A 15,962-nucleotide genomic window follows, 5' to 3' on the forward strand; every position below is an offset into this window, starting at 1 on the left:
CATAACTGGGATCAGTGAGATGAAAGAATGCATCCAAAATCTGTTTAGTAAAATAATAGCTGAGAACTTCCCCACTCTTAAAGAGAGAAAATCTAAACTGGACCCAAGAAGAAACATTTCTAATGTAAAAACATTAGATATAGGGGCTGGGAAGGTGGCTCAGTGGTAGAACGCTTGCTTTACATGCATGAGGCCTTGGGTTCGATTCTTTAGCACCACATAAGCAAAAAGAAAAAAGCCGGAAGTGGTGCTGTGGCTCAAGAGGTAGAGTGTTAGCCTTGAGTTGAAGAGCTGAGGGACAGAGCCCAGGCCCAGAGTTCAGGCCCCACGACCAGAATCCACCCCGCCCCCCGAAGAAAAAAACAGAAACAAAAAACATTAGATATAAATACCAAGGAACTGAGTTTAAAGAGGCAACTATATTACAATAGATAGAAAATCACAATCACTGCAGACCTCTCAACACAAACCCTCAATGCAAGCAGAGCCTGGAATGGTATAAGCCAAGCACTGAAGACCAACAACTGCCAACCGAAACTAATCTACAGGTAAAGCTGTCATTTACATTAGATGGTGAAACCAAAACCTTCCAGGACAAACAAAATTTAAAAGAATTCATGATCACTGAACCAGCATTACAAAGAATTCTAAAGGGAGGAATACAATCTGAAGAAAACAATCAGAATCAAAGAAACACAACAGAAAAATTTACGAGCAGATCAATTTATTAAACACAGGAAGAAGATAAAACAAAATACAGGAAATCAAGAAAATGGCAGGAAACATGACACATCTCTCTATAATAGCCCTAAACCTTAACAGACTCAATTCTCCAATAAAAAGAATAACAGATTGGAACCAAAAACAAGATCCATGCACTATTTGTGTTCTGTTTTGAGTTATTTTTGAATTCATTAAAGCTTCCATTAATTATGATATATAGTTTTAATACATTACCTATATGTCACATTTATTGAATAAATAAAAGGTATTAATCTCTGATCATAGATAAAAGAATTCAGATGCAGACATTTACACATAATAATACACCATTAAATATGAAGAACCATCAAGAAAATCATAAAGGCCATCTAGTAAATTTATAATAGAAAATAGCCCTATTGCTGAAAAACAAGAAGCCCAGTTCCAAGGACAGGGTTTTTCTTTTTCCCATCCACCCCACCAAAAAAAAAAAAAAGTCAGCTATTGAAAAAGTAAAATTTTCTACTGCTAATATATACAAAACACATTTATTCCTCAGTAGTTCTACTTGTAGCTCTTAAAATCATCTAAGTTGGCTAGCAATTTTATGTTGTAAATAATTTAGTTTAATATCTAGGAAAACAGGTTAGCCAAATCTGCAGACCCCTATAAAAAAAATAGTGGGACTGGGAAGGTGGCTCAATAGTGGAGTGCTTGCCTCACATATATGAGGGAGTGGGTTCGATTCCTCAGCAGCACATAAGCAGAAAAAGCCAGAAGTGAGTGCTGTGTGTGGCTCAAGTGGTAGAGCACCAACATTGAGCTGAAAAGCTGAGGGACAGTGCCCAGGCTCAGAGTTCAAGCCCCACAACTAACCAAAAATAAATAAAATTAATTAATTAATTAATTAATTAAATTAAAATGGTAAAAGGTAGGGAACTTGAACAAATCAAACAGAGGCAAAGAAAAGATGATAGAGGATTCTTGATTCCCCTTTAAAATTTATTTTTTAATTATTTTATTTTATTTTTTATTTTTTTATTTTTTATTGTGAAAATACTGTACAGACGGGGTTACAATTACATGGGCAAGATAATGAGTACATTTCTTGTCAAGCATTGTAGACTTCTCCTTTGTTTCCCCTTCCCATCCCTTCCCATTCTCCGCCCCCCCCCCACACCAAAGTTGTAAAGTTCGTTTTTCCACATAACCACTTGTACATCTCATTGTTGCAATGGATCCACTTCTACGTTTTTTCCTGAAGGGAACGTTTTTTCCCTTCCCCTCCACAAATTATACCAACCTCAAATACAGTGAAAGCAGGGGTTATACCATGGGGAGAGGTACATACAAAGCCACAAAGAAATACTCTTATAAATGTGTTAGAAATAATCACCTGTAAGCAAAAAAAAAAAAAACATTTGAATACAAATCTTAGGGTTCATTTCCCTAACATCAACTTATCTGACCTTTTCTGATTGACTCAGACATACACTAGTTATTGCAAATAAGGGAAACCATGGGACCTATGTTTCTTTGGGCCTGAGTTACTTCACTTAATATAATTTTTTCCAAGTCTTTCCATTTCCTAACAAATGGGGCAATGTTATTCTTTCTGATGGAGGTATAGAATTCCATTGTATATATATACCACATTTTCTTGATCCATTCATCTACTGAGGGGCATCTGGGTTGGTTCCATATGTTAGCTATGGTAAATAATGCTGCAATAAACATAGTTTTGCTGGTAGCTTTAGTGTGGTCTTGTTTGTAACCATTTGGGTAAATGCCCAAAAGTGGGATTGCTGGGTCATAGGGGAGCTCTATGTGAAGTCTTTTGAGGAACCTCCAAGTTACTGCTTTCCAAAGTGGTTGAATGAGTTTACACTCCCACCAACAATGCAGTAAGGTTCCCTTCTGTCCACATCCCCTCCAGCATCTGTTGTTGTTAGAGTTCTTGATTATAGCCATTCTAACTGGGGTGAGGTGGTATCTTAACGTTGTTTTGATTTGCATTTCTTTTATGGCTAGGGAGGTTGAGCATTTCTTCATGTGTCTATTGGTAAAATTTATTTTATAACTTAAAATATTTTATAATACATAAAAACCATTAGCACCCTTCATGTTTTTTAAACACTATCAAAAGTCATATAAGTATAAATCTGTTGAAATCCAGTCTAGCATTTCAGGAGATTAAAAGTATAGCTTTCTAAACAAAGACAAAGACATTCATGAGTAAATAGAAGAACATTTTCAATAAGTACTTCTCTAGACTTTAGATCTCATACTAGTATGTTTTACATTTGGATTTGTTCAGTTCTTTAGTTGCAAGAAAAATGAATGGACATCAGAACTGAATCCAATATTTAGAATGAAACTCACCCTATTTCTTAGAGAAGACCATGTATATATATCGTGTTTGTACTATAGCTCGAGCCAGAGCTTCTTACTTATAGCCAGTAGAGACATAATTGTGAATCACCTGAATGTGCATAATGCCAAAGAAGCCAGTCTTCCTTAAAAATCTTTAATGTCATTTTATACTACAGAATCCTTAGAGAGTTTGTTCTCAAAATACAGTAGTAATTTTTTTGTTTTTTATTGTAAAAATAGTGTACAGAGGGGTTACAGTTACATGAGCAAGGTATTGAGTACATTTCCTATTGAGCATTGTTACCTCCTCGTTTGTTTTTCCCCTACTATCCCTTCCCTCCCCACTTCTCTAACTCCTCCCCTCCAAATTATAAAGTTCATTTTCACCATAGTGTCTTGCACATCTTATTGTTATAATGAGTCAACCTGTATCCTTGTTTCAGAAATGAACCCCAAGATAGGGACACAACTTGTTTTTTCTTTCTTGCTATTGTTTTTACACTATTAATTTTTTATTGAATAGTTACATTTTGGCCATGTTTTAGTTCCTTCTACTATCTCTACCTCTCCTTCCTTCCTGACTCCCTTCCTTCCTTTTTTCTTTCTTCCTTCCTTCCTTATTTGATTGAGATTTCTTCCCTCCACCTTCTCCTTCACTTCCTCTTTTATCTTCTTATATTCCCCCTTTCTCTCCTTTCTTCTTCTTTTCCTCCCTCCTCCCTCCCTTCTTCACTCCATCTCTCCCTCCTCCCTTCCTTCCTTTTTCCTTCCTTCCTCTGTCATTTATTTTCCTTCCTTCCTTGTCATTCCCTTTTTTCCTCTCTCTCTTCTTTCTTCCTTCCTTCCTTCACACTCCCTCTATTTTTGTCTCTGTCTCCCTTCCTTTCTTCCTTCTTTCCTCCTCTCCTCATTTCCTCCTTTTCTCTCTACCTCCCTTCTTTCTTCTTTCTCTCCATTTTAACTCTTTTTTTTGTAATTCTGGGGTTTGAACACAAGTCCTCACACTTACCTGTTAAGGCAAATCTGAAAATTATATTTTACAAACACTAGCTTTTACTGTAAGGACACCATTTCCATGGTGAGGGATATGGCCTTATGTTCTAATATCAGCTCCATCTCCAATTCCTTTCAGCTTGACGATTAAAGTTTCAGTATAAGACTTTTGAGGGGATATTACTGACATTTAACTGATAGTTCTTTACCTCTATTTTTGTCATACTAAAGACATCAAATATATAGTAAATGACAATTATTCATGCCATATAAGCAAAATATTAGTATTAACATAACCAAATTTTAATACAACTATTCTGAAATTTTTCCTTCAGAGTTACCTGGAGATAGACAGTGATGAAATGTGTCACCTAGGTCTGTTAAGAAGGGTGCTAATACCAGAGTTAAAATTCCCAAGTTCCACTGTGTATGCTGATGCTGATAAGATGTTTCTGAGACTGAGCTGCCCTGTGTGAAATTAGACAGTGTTTCTAGATAAACTCTGAATCCTTTTCCAGCAACAAATTACTCATTGCATAAACAGCAGAGAACAATCTTAACAAAATACACCCTAAAATGTGCTTTCTTTTGCACAATAAGTATGGACTATTAATATCATTTTCCTGTTTATACAAGCTTTAAAATATTTTCAATTCAATTTTTGGCTATCTTTGTCTTTCAGCATCTTTATTAGTTATCTGAATTCAAATATTTGGTGGGAAGTACTGGTGTTTGAATTAAGTCAGGCTTAGTAAGAAGTCATTCTACTATGGAAACAGGTCCTTAGTCTTTAATTTGTATTATTTAAAAATAAAAGATATAATTCTTATTCTTCAGAACATTTTCTGCTCATATTTTAATATCCTACTTTGTAATATGTATTTTTTCAGATTAAATACTTACTATTTTTAGAAATAATGCATCAGCTATATCAGGGAAAAGTATGACTAAGGGCAAATTGAGATGTGGATCTTTGCTTTTGCTGTTTTTGTTTTGTTTTTGTTTTGTTTTCATTACTCTTCAGATCCTGGTCTACTTAATTCTAAGGACCAAGAGTCTGTTTCTGTGTCATTGGTGTTGGTGATAAGTGACACATCTGACAAAGGTTGGAAAGCTTTTAGAACCATTTAACAGTGATGACCACTGAAGAGAGAATTGCATTCCCATTCATTTTTCTATAAATAGAGCAGCAAGATCTTTGTTTCATCTGACTTGAAAGACCTTTACCCTATATATGTCTGCCAATATTTTACTTTGAACTCAGTATAAATACTACTCATCCTCCAAAACTTTTTAGTTGGAATTTAAAAATCTTGTGAGATCCATAATGGAATAAAAATATCTGTAACTATCTGGGTGCTAAGCTGAAATCTGAGGATCTCAGTTTGAAGCCAGCCTGGGCTGGAAAGTTTATGAGATCTTATTTCTAAATAAGCATAAAAACACTGGAAATGGAGCTGTGGCTCAAGTGGTAGTGTACTAGCTATGAACATAATAGCTCCGCGATAGGCCCAGGCCATGAATTCAAGCAAGCCCCTCTCCCATGGCACTTCACACACACATAATAGATATGTACCATTTAGTTATAATACCACCAGAGTATATCCTATAATTTTTATTTATGTAAACTCTTGTTTTATCTTCCATTGCTAGTTGAGAATAGCTGGAAGTTAGAATTTTATATTGTACAATTATGTCTCTTCAGATGCCTAGTGCTGTAGGTAAGTGAGCGAATTAATAATAGACAATTAATGAGTGAAATGATGAAGAGAATGGTAATACTGAGTCTGGAGACACTTTAGTTCAACCTTTGTGCCCACCACTGCTGACACCATAGTTTGCAAACTTCATTGACTGTGACTCCAATTTGCTTTAGAAGATTATGTGCCAAAATTAGAAATGGCACCTATGGGACACACATTCTTTATGCAAGGCAGCTATGAAACATTTGGAATTTCAGAATAAAGGATGGCTGTATAAGGATGTAAAAGACTGAGAAGAAATTGGAACATCATTATGAATTAATGCTTATGAATTAAATGCTTACTTTTGAGGACTACCTGCCAATATTAAGGTGAAGACAAGTACTGTTGAAGGTGTTACATCATCTATAGGAAGAGTTGTTTAAGTGCACAAAAATATGAAAGCCCCAAATTACAACCATATGTAGGAGAAGGCATAAGTCAAACACTGAGGGAATTGAAAAGGTAAGTGATTCAAGCTCCATTGCATAAGAATGGAAATAGCCCATTCATAAAAAACACATTCCTTAGATAAAGGCCCATTGGTAGTCTGGAGTCCAATGGTATTCAGCTGGCTGTGGCTGAATGGCCATACTGCTCCATCATCCATCCCCACAGAGACACAGATGTCTTGTACTGATTAACTGAGTAGGGTTTCCTATTTCTATGACTTAGATCCTGCAAAAGCATACTCTCCAGTTTAGGAATTTATGCAGCATTTAATTTTAAATGATCCATTCAGGAGTAGCAAAAACAAATGAGTATCAATTTCACAGAGACATTTAACCATAGTAACTTGAAAAGTCACCAAGTAGCAGCTCTAAAATTCTGTAATACTAATATTCAATCTAGGGAAAAGAATGTAGAAATAAATCAATAAGTGGGATTGATCTGGGGATACAAGGTTTGGTAAAATGCATAAAGATAGATTGTCTAATTTAATAAAAATTGTCAAAATTATCAACTGAATGCTAAAAGTTTTATAGAAAAAGGAATCTCAAGATTGATGTGAATGAATCTACATTTGCTTGCTATATAGAGTTGCTGTCAGGTCGGATGGTTCTATAGCCTTTATTTAGCAATGAGAGACACAAATCAAAATCTAGACAGAATTCTATTTTTTGACAACCTATTTTTCCAACTCTAAATTAGGCACAAAATTTTAACCTGTAAATTAATTTATAGAGGGATCAGTCATGTTCTGGGAATCTTAAAAAAGGTCATGGGGAACATGGTCAATGCATGTCCTCATCCTGCTGAAATCCAGTCAAAATACTGGAATATAACTTCCAATATATGGAAATGGATTTTCAAGTATCATATTAGCTATTGAGTCATATGATGAGTCAGTGAGCTGTTTTCCATATTACTTCAAAATCTGAAAAAAATGCAGCTCTATACAGATTGCTGTCAACATTATACACATACCAAGACAAATGACATATACATGTCTTTATATGACCATATATGGACTTACATATATACATATATATATGTATATAAGAACAGAGACACATACTATACTTGCTGAGCATAGCATGACTACATTTTAAAGCATAAGTTTTGTTTAGCAATCTAATAATATGTTTCTTTTCCACTTTATCATAGAATTTTCCTTCCTAAAATCTATTATTTAAGATCTGCTTGTCTACCTTGAAAAAGTCGGGAATATTTCTTGGAGATTTTCACCAATAAGTGTCCAGAGGTCCTATCCAAGACCACCTTTCATCATTACTCACTTGAAATTAAGAGAATAAATAACACTATATTACCAGTCTTTGTAGAGGTACTAGCATTTTGTTTCAGAAGTCTGCATTTGACATTTTACCCATGTCTATGATGTAAAGAAGCTTAGAATATCCTTATGGCCAAATTATCCAAAGTTACTGAGATACTTTAAAGCACATCACCTCAATGTCTGGGCATGGTAGTTATGAATTGCTTGTTAGCTGCTTGCTTTCTTTAATTTGATCCATGTTTCAGGATGTAATACTTGAAGCAAGAATACTCTACCACTCCAAAATATCATTTTTAAGGGATCAATTTTAAATATGGAGGAATCATGTAATCTGAGAAACTCCTCTTTAATAACATGATGTTTGTTAAAACTAAAGCTTCTTTTTAGTCTATGGTAGTACTGAGTTTTTGACTAAGGACCTTTTACTTGCTAAGAAGATATTCTACCCCTTAAGCTACACTCTCAGCATTTTTTATGTCGGTCATGGGGCTTGAACTCTGGTCTTGGTCGCTGTCCTTGCTCTCCTCAACTGAAGGTGAGCACTCTACCACTTGAGCCACACAATACCACTTCCAGTTTTCTATTGGAAATAAGAGTCTCATGGACTTTCCTGCCAGGGCTGGTTTTGAACCACAATCCTGAGATCTCAGCCTCCTGAGTAGCTAGGATTACAGGCTTGAGCCACCAGTGCCTGGCAGGATTTTCTTAATTTGGTTATTTCTCAGTGAGGGTCTCATGTTTTTTGCTCCAAGATCGACCACAAACCAGACTGTCCTATTTATGGCTCCTAAGTAACTGAGAACTCAAATGTGTCTCACCACTTCCAGACTAAAACTTGCCATTTTTAAATGTTTTTATGTACAGTGACTTTAAGATGGATTGGGTAATTCTACCACAGCAGGTCCGAGGAAGGAAAGGAGCAAAAAAATACTGAGAATTAGGTGCTGAATATGAAATCAAGTTGGCCAGTGGAATTCAGTAGTTTCTAGAGCTGGAAAGGTATTAAATGCGGAAGAAAGTCTGGATCCAGTATATGACAATAAGGGTATAAGTTTGTAGAACTGTTTGAGTTAGAAGAGACATAATGTCTCGCTTGCTTTTTCAGATTTATACAGCTGGATATTACCGATAAATAATGTAGATAATTCTTGCGATTATATTCCTTTTTACTTCAGTTTATATATAGTTTGCTCATGTTTGAAGAAACCTAATTTACCTAAGTGTTCATCAAAGGCCTGGACACATAGTTTATTTTCCTGTTCTTAGCAAATAGGTGTGTTCTGACATACATATTTCTGTTATTACCAATAAGTTTGTTCTGGCACACACATTTTCTTTGTTATTTCTCCTTTGACAACAACAAATGGAGATGAGAAGAATGTTTATCCTACTACAAGACTTTACATTAAAATCCTTGTAGATCAGCAAGCACTACACTACATGCTAACAAACATATTATCTCTACACCCTCAACTGATTGGGGAAGAAAAATAAACTGCTAAGTATATTAAATATTTGCCTCTGTTTACTGTATTTAATAGTCTATTTTCAAGTCAATCTTGTGATGGAAAGGTTTGGCTAGGACACTAACTCAGGTTCTGAAGGAGGAATGAGCAATCAAGGAAAAGACAACAGTCACTGTCTTACACAAATAGAGTGGCTCTATCAAAGGCCCAACAAAAAGAAAGATGGAAGTAGAAGTGAATTGATTTTCTAGAATTCAGAGTTCTGAAAAAAAGTAAGTGTTCAAAAGGAGAAAGTGAATATATTCCATTATTTTTCTTCTCTCCTCCCGTTATATTTTTTCTTCCATGCTCTCCTCCTCCTGCCTTCATTTTAGTTTTGTTTGTTCTATAGATTGTTGTCAAGTCAATAAAAAATTCTGATCTTTTCCTTTTTCTTTTTATGCATTTGGTAATGTTGCTTTATTTTTGACATATTGTCACTATACATGTGTATGTGTTTGTGTTGTTGAAATTGTCTTTCTTCATTAATTTCTTATTATAATTAAGTAGGTATACACGGAGCTTCAATTCAGCCTACCATGTTAGGAGTACAATACATGTTGATGAATATCACCCCTTCGATCATTCTTCTCTCTCCAAACTTCACTAATTCTCTTAATTTACCTAGTTTTTAAATTTTTAACAATTGTTAAAAATTTGATGTAAAGGTGATGATCAGGGGGGTTACAGTTACATAAGTAAGGTGATGAGTACTTTTTTGGGGGGGAGTAGTCCTGGGGCTTGAACTCTGGGCCTGGGCGCTGTCCCTCAGCTCTTCAGCTCAAGGCTAACACTCTACCTCTTGAACCACAGTGCGACTTCCAGTTTTCTGGGTGTTTTATTGGAGATAAGAGTCTCATGGACTTTCCTACCGGGGCTGGCTTTGAACTGCAATCCTTAGATCTCAGCCTCCTGAGTAGCTAGGATTACAGGTGTGAGCTACTGGCGCCTGGCTTGAATGGAATTTTTAAAACTCTGTTACCCTGCCCTCCTTTTCTCCTACTTACCACTCCCCACTCCCCTTCCCTCCCACCCAAATTGTAAAGTTCCTTTCCAGCATAATTTCTAGTGAATATTACTGTTGTGTTAGTTCATATTTTCACATATGTACATCAAATACTATGATTGCATTTGGCCACACTTAATGTAACTTTGTTACATTTTCCTTCTTTGCTACTTCATGTAAATATGATTTGTAGGCATAAAGGTAATTGAAAGTGGTCCAGTGTTTGTCTATTTAAGAATAGTGTTTTCTGTTTTAGGAAATATTTGTAGCTGATCAGGCTTCTCCTATTAGCAAGTTCCCAAACCATTTTGCTGGAGATGGGATTTAGCTCTGTTCTGTAACAATGCACAGTGAATTTCTCATCTGCCCTTAAGCTCCTTGCCCAGTAACACACCACTTTAAGTTTAATCAGACAGAAAAATCACGAAAGCACCTAGTCTCAAATGACCACTTTGACCTTTTCTTTTCCTCCTGAAAACACAAAGAGAAGAAATCTCCCCATTTTGTGCAGCTTGGCTTTGATTCTCTATTCACCTGTGTCCCTTTCAAATCCAGTGTGACCTAAGTTAATGCTGTCTCTGTCAATAGGAAAACCAGCAGTATGCTTTGCTACCACCATAAGCAATCATTTCCAGAAGCAATCTCCCTGAGGGTATAATTTTCATCAAGGAATGTTTGAAGAGAGGCAAAGAAGGCAGGAGAAAATCTCAGATGTCTACACATTGGGATTTGACCAGAGAGGGACTTAGGTATGACTTATCTATTAAAGCCATGGCTCTTGAGCAACAAGTGTTCTTAAGACAAGAAGGCAGACTTATTCTGGCAGGAGTTCCTGTAAACCGCGGGGTCCTACATTTGAAATGATGTTATGTATGTGGGGCTGAATTCATAATATGATATCCCTAATGCGTTTTGATTTTTTCTAATGGAAATCCAGTAGACTTTCTGAACCCTTTATTCATCTTCTGAATATGAGTTCCTGGAAACCTCTCTTGGTATTTCATCTCATAGACTTGGGATTCCTTTTTCCAAGCTGCAGTCTACCTGGATTATGATAGCACAAGTTTAGACTGGGTGATGGTCTGGGAGATATTTTAAAGGTGCTCCTCTTAATAGTGAACATCTCCCAGAGCATCAAATTCCCAAGATACCTTTGCTAATCCACATCTCTTTCTGAACATTGCAGAATTTATACTGATAAATCTTTAACCATGCTGCTGTGATATTTCAAATGTAGCTTTGCTAAAAACAATACCCCTTAATTAAAAACTGAGTATTACTGTTTTTTATAAGTATGTAATCATTAATGTTCCCATAACCATAAACATCTATTCTAAACTGAATGCATGTGTTTTGATCACACTGATCATTTAAAGAGATAAAATCCTTGCATTAAATGTCAGTGAAGTGCTTTGGACAGAGAACTTGGTTTTACTTGTGGGTTGAAGTATAAGTAGGATGATCAGAGACTGCAGAAAAAATGGGTAAGGCCTCAACTGTACAAGTGAGTAGAGTCTGTTCTTTCTGAATAAAAGGGTACTTGAACTGAGTCAAAGTTTGACACCTACTCAGTTTATGGAAGTGACCTTCAAGCCTGAGAATGTCCTGTCTGATAACCTACAAAACTTATCTGGGAGTTTACTTGCTGGATAATCAACGCTGACAATGTGAATTTCTGGATCACCCAGTAGCCATGTGACGGACTAGCCATGTGGATAGTTAGTTAACTATGTCTAACTGCTAATCCTGTACAACATATCATGGTCAAAGGCTTCGATATTTCTTGACTGGCCATATGCTAGACAAATTAAGATATATTTTTGCATGAGAAGTCAATACAACTGTCTATACATCTCTCTTTGAAAAAGATCATTGAAACTGAAATCTTTCCTAGGTCCTACTGCCCCCTCTCCTATTGCTGTATTTTACCTGCATTCTTTTTATATCTTAGAGCTTAACCAGAAATTTAAGAGTTTTGTGGTCTACCTACAGCATCATGGAAAGGATGAGTAATTTGAAGAATCTCAGAAACTGAACCTGTACTTAGTTCATCAAACACTTCCCTACTCCCTTTTGATCCTATCATTATCATCTTGTCACATATGTTATAGTTGTTCACCTAGTTTAAGTCTCTTCTTGTAGACTATGCAATCAACAATAATAATGATAGGTTTGTTTCTTGTATTGCTTCATTTTTTTTTCACCAGGTCAAGTTCATAGAATGCCCTAAGTACATGCTTACTAATAATATACTAAATACAAGTAATCAAAGAAATAATAGATATTAAATGAAAACAAAAGTATTCAATAGATCACACAAAGTTAAATTATTTACAAGAACAATTTATATAAAAGGTAAATATTAACCAAGAGCCAGTGACTCATGCTTGTAATCTTAGCTTCTCAGGAAGCTGAGATCTGAAGATTGAAGTTCAAAGAGACTCCAAGGGGGAGAGTCAATGGATGAGACCTTTATCTTCAATAAATTATCAAAAAAGCCAAAAGTGGAGCTGTGAATCAAGTGGTAGAGAGATAGCCTTGAGAACAAAATTTCAGGGACAGTGGTTAGGCCCTGAGTTCAAGCACCAGCACCAGAAAAATATGGTAACTATTATCAAATGGACTTCATAAGTCATATTCAAAAGGTGACAATTAAGAAAAAAACATCGGTATGTTCCTGTTCCATTATCTTGGTATCAAAGTAGAAAATCCCTGAATTTTATGGCATCATTCAAAATCGACATTTGCAGAGGACTTTGGACTGGAGGACAGGTATAACCATGCATGCATGAGGGAAATTAGGATAAATCTTACCAGATAAAAGTCAAAGTAAACATATAGTGATATATCATTGAAATTAAAGTTTAGGGCTACCCATTAAGAAAACCAATTTTAAAATGTTTAATGATTTATCATGACAGATGGGAGAAATGTGTTATTAAAGAGCCTGAAGAAGATATGAGATGAAATTGTGGAAAACTTGTATGAATATAAGAGAGTTCTAATTAGATTGTGATTAGACTATGAAAACCTAGATCTAATTAATATTACTGTAATCAAAAATTTCTATAATCACAAAAAGAATTTATTTAAATGTTAAATGAATTAACTTCAAGAAATTTCCATCATCTTCCATAAAAGAGACACATCATTCAGCTTATCAGAAGGGGCTACTAAGCAAGCTGATACTTACCATATGAATGACAAACTAAATCTATCATTACTTTATGGTTCTAGAGATTGAATATAGGCCCTTGAACTTTGTAGGCAAGTATTCTACCACTTAATCCATGCCTCGCAGTCCTAAGCTATCATATTTTGGCTATGAGCCATCAATTTCTGTCTGTAGTTTGGATTTCAAAGCATTTCAGATAAAATTTGAGCCACATTACATTTTCCCACGTGTAAATTGTGAAATCATACCCATTAATTCACATTATGAAATTAATATTAAAACATCCAGTAATACTCATTATGATTTTAAAATATTTAGAGCTCAACCCTAGATTACACATTATTCGAATTGATTAGAATAAGCCCAGAAACAAGTAGATGAGCTAAGGAAATTCAAAATTTCATTACCTGGGGCCTAAACAGAAGTTCAACAAAAAGTAGTCCCAAAGTATTCCCTCTCTTTAAACAAGAAGGAAAACTTTCTCACAGAATCTATCATGATTACTCAGCAAGGTTTTCATTTATAAATAGAATTGTTGGCTAAGAATGGAAGAAATAGGAGAATTCCAGAGAGAAAAAAATTAGTTAACACATAACATTTAATACAATAATTGGGTTTGACTTCCTTATTTAAGTCTGCGAGCAGTGACCCTACTTAGTACCACAACCAAAGGTAGTGGATATTAAAATATTTCTGTTTCAAACTATGATTCGTGAAGTCCCAAGATATTGGGTATTCTTGATATCTACATATAGTCTGATATTGAACAGTGTGTATGTGTGTGTGTGCGTGTGTGTGTGTGTGTGTGTGCATGTGTACTCACATGCTTGCATTCACAGATCACTGTATGTATGCGTTTAGGTGTGGACAAGACTATATTCCTGTGGTGAAAATAAAAATCTTTTATGCAACAGAGTATGTAACAGAAAAATTATAATATGGTCTCTGGGACCCAAAAAAACATGAACTTTTCTTTTAGAAGAAGAACGTTTGTGTATATGTTTTACGTACATGTAAATATAAAGACATAGGGTATATCACCCATCCAGATGGCAGTACTGTTTAGAAACTACATATATGTGAAGAAATGCAGAAATAGTCAACACTTGCTCAAAAAATCTCCAATACTTTCTAAATAGTGAACACTCATCTTTAGTGACTGTTTAGTGTTCTTCTGTATAGCTAGTAGCTCTTTTGCTACAAGACAATCTTTTAGACATGGTCAGATAAAACACTGTCTCTGGAAATAGAATAACCAATCATTATTAAAAATGGGAGAATGAAAAGGTATTAGCTTTTCATTCCCAGTGTTATGGGATTATGGTCAAAGTTCAAGTTAATATCGGTTTTGTCTAACAGTCATTACAGAGTATGAGAGGAGTACTTTAGAGAGGCATATATTCCAGCACACAGTTTTCCACCTGGATTATTCTTTTGTGATATCAATAAAAGGTTTCTGTTTTTATGACCATGTATGCATATACCCTCTCACATATTCTGAAGAGGCTGTATTTCATTAGTGATTCATTTCCAAGTTATGGTCCTAATAGCCAGACTGTTTACAGGAAAGGTTTTTTTTTTAAAAAAAAAGGAAACAAAGACAGAGGAAAAGATAGTAGAATGAATAAGGCTTACAGGATGATTTAATTTACTGAACAAAAATTAGAGATTTGGTTAAAAACTGAACATAGAGGTACTTAGAAAGTAGGCCATATTTTTCTACTTAAAATATATATTTCATGAATCAATTTACTTTACCTCTTATAATCTTAGAAATTTTTATCTGTAAAATGGTGTTATAATACTATTCCTAAAGTTAATTTTACCTTTAAAAGTAATTGCTTTTGTGTCTGGGTGCCAGTGGCACATGCCTGTAATCTAAGCTACTCAGGAGACTGAGATCTGAGAATCAGGGTTCAAAGCCAGCCCAGGCAGGAAATTCTTACCTCCAATTAACCACTAGAAAACCAGAAGTAGAGCTGTGGTTCACGTGGTGAGCACTTGCCTTGAACTGAAGAGCTCAGTGACAGTGCGCAGGCGCAGGGTTCAAGCCCTACGACTGACCAAAAAAAAAAAAGTATTGGTTTCAAAATGAACTCCAAGAAAAGGAAATGAGGCTTTTTTTTAAGTTGCCATTGTTGCTTTCTTTTCCTTTTGTCTTATTTGTTTGTTTGTATTTGGGAGGGGAAAGAGAGCACAGAAAAGGTAGAGCGAGGGTGAATACAAATAATGGTAATACTCACTTGACACTATGTGGAAAATGAGCTGTACATCGTGTGGGCTGAGAGGGGGCGGGGAGAGGGGGGTTGAAAAACTGGGAGAGGGCAAAGCAAGGAGATACATGATACAAAAGGAATTGTACTCATTACTCATTACCTGATTCATGTAACTGTAACCCCTCTTTATTTTTTTTTTTTTTAGTTGTGAGAATACCGAACAGAGGAGTTACAATAACAGGGGCAAAATAACTAGTACATTTCTTATCAAGCATTGTTGTCTCCTCTTTGTTTCCCCTTCCCATCCCTTCCCATACTCCCCCACCTTCCCCCATCCAAACCTCCCCCTCCACCAAAGTTGTAAAGTTCGTTTTTCAAAATAACAATAATTTTAAAAGTTATGTTTATCAGATTGCTGAATCATCATTGTAAAATTGACATAAAATTTTGTTCTTAGCATCACAATTCATCAGCTATATAAATGTTCTGTCCCTATCAAGCAACTCTTTTTA

This window comes from Dipodomys ordii, unplaced genomic scaffold (assembly GCF_000151885.1).
Source record: "Dipodomys ordii isolate 6190 unplaced genomic scaffold, Dord_2.0 Scaffold37, whole genome shotgun sequence".
Lineage (NCBI taxonomy): Eukaryota > Metazoa > Chordata > Mammalia > Rodentia > Heteromyidae > Dipodomys > Dipodomys ordii.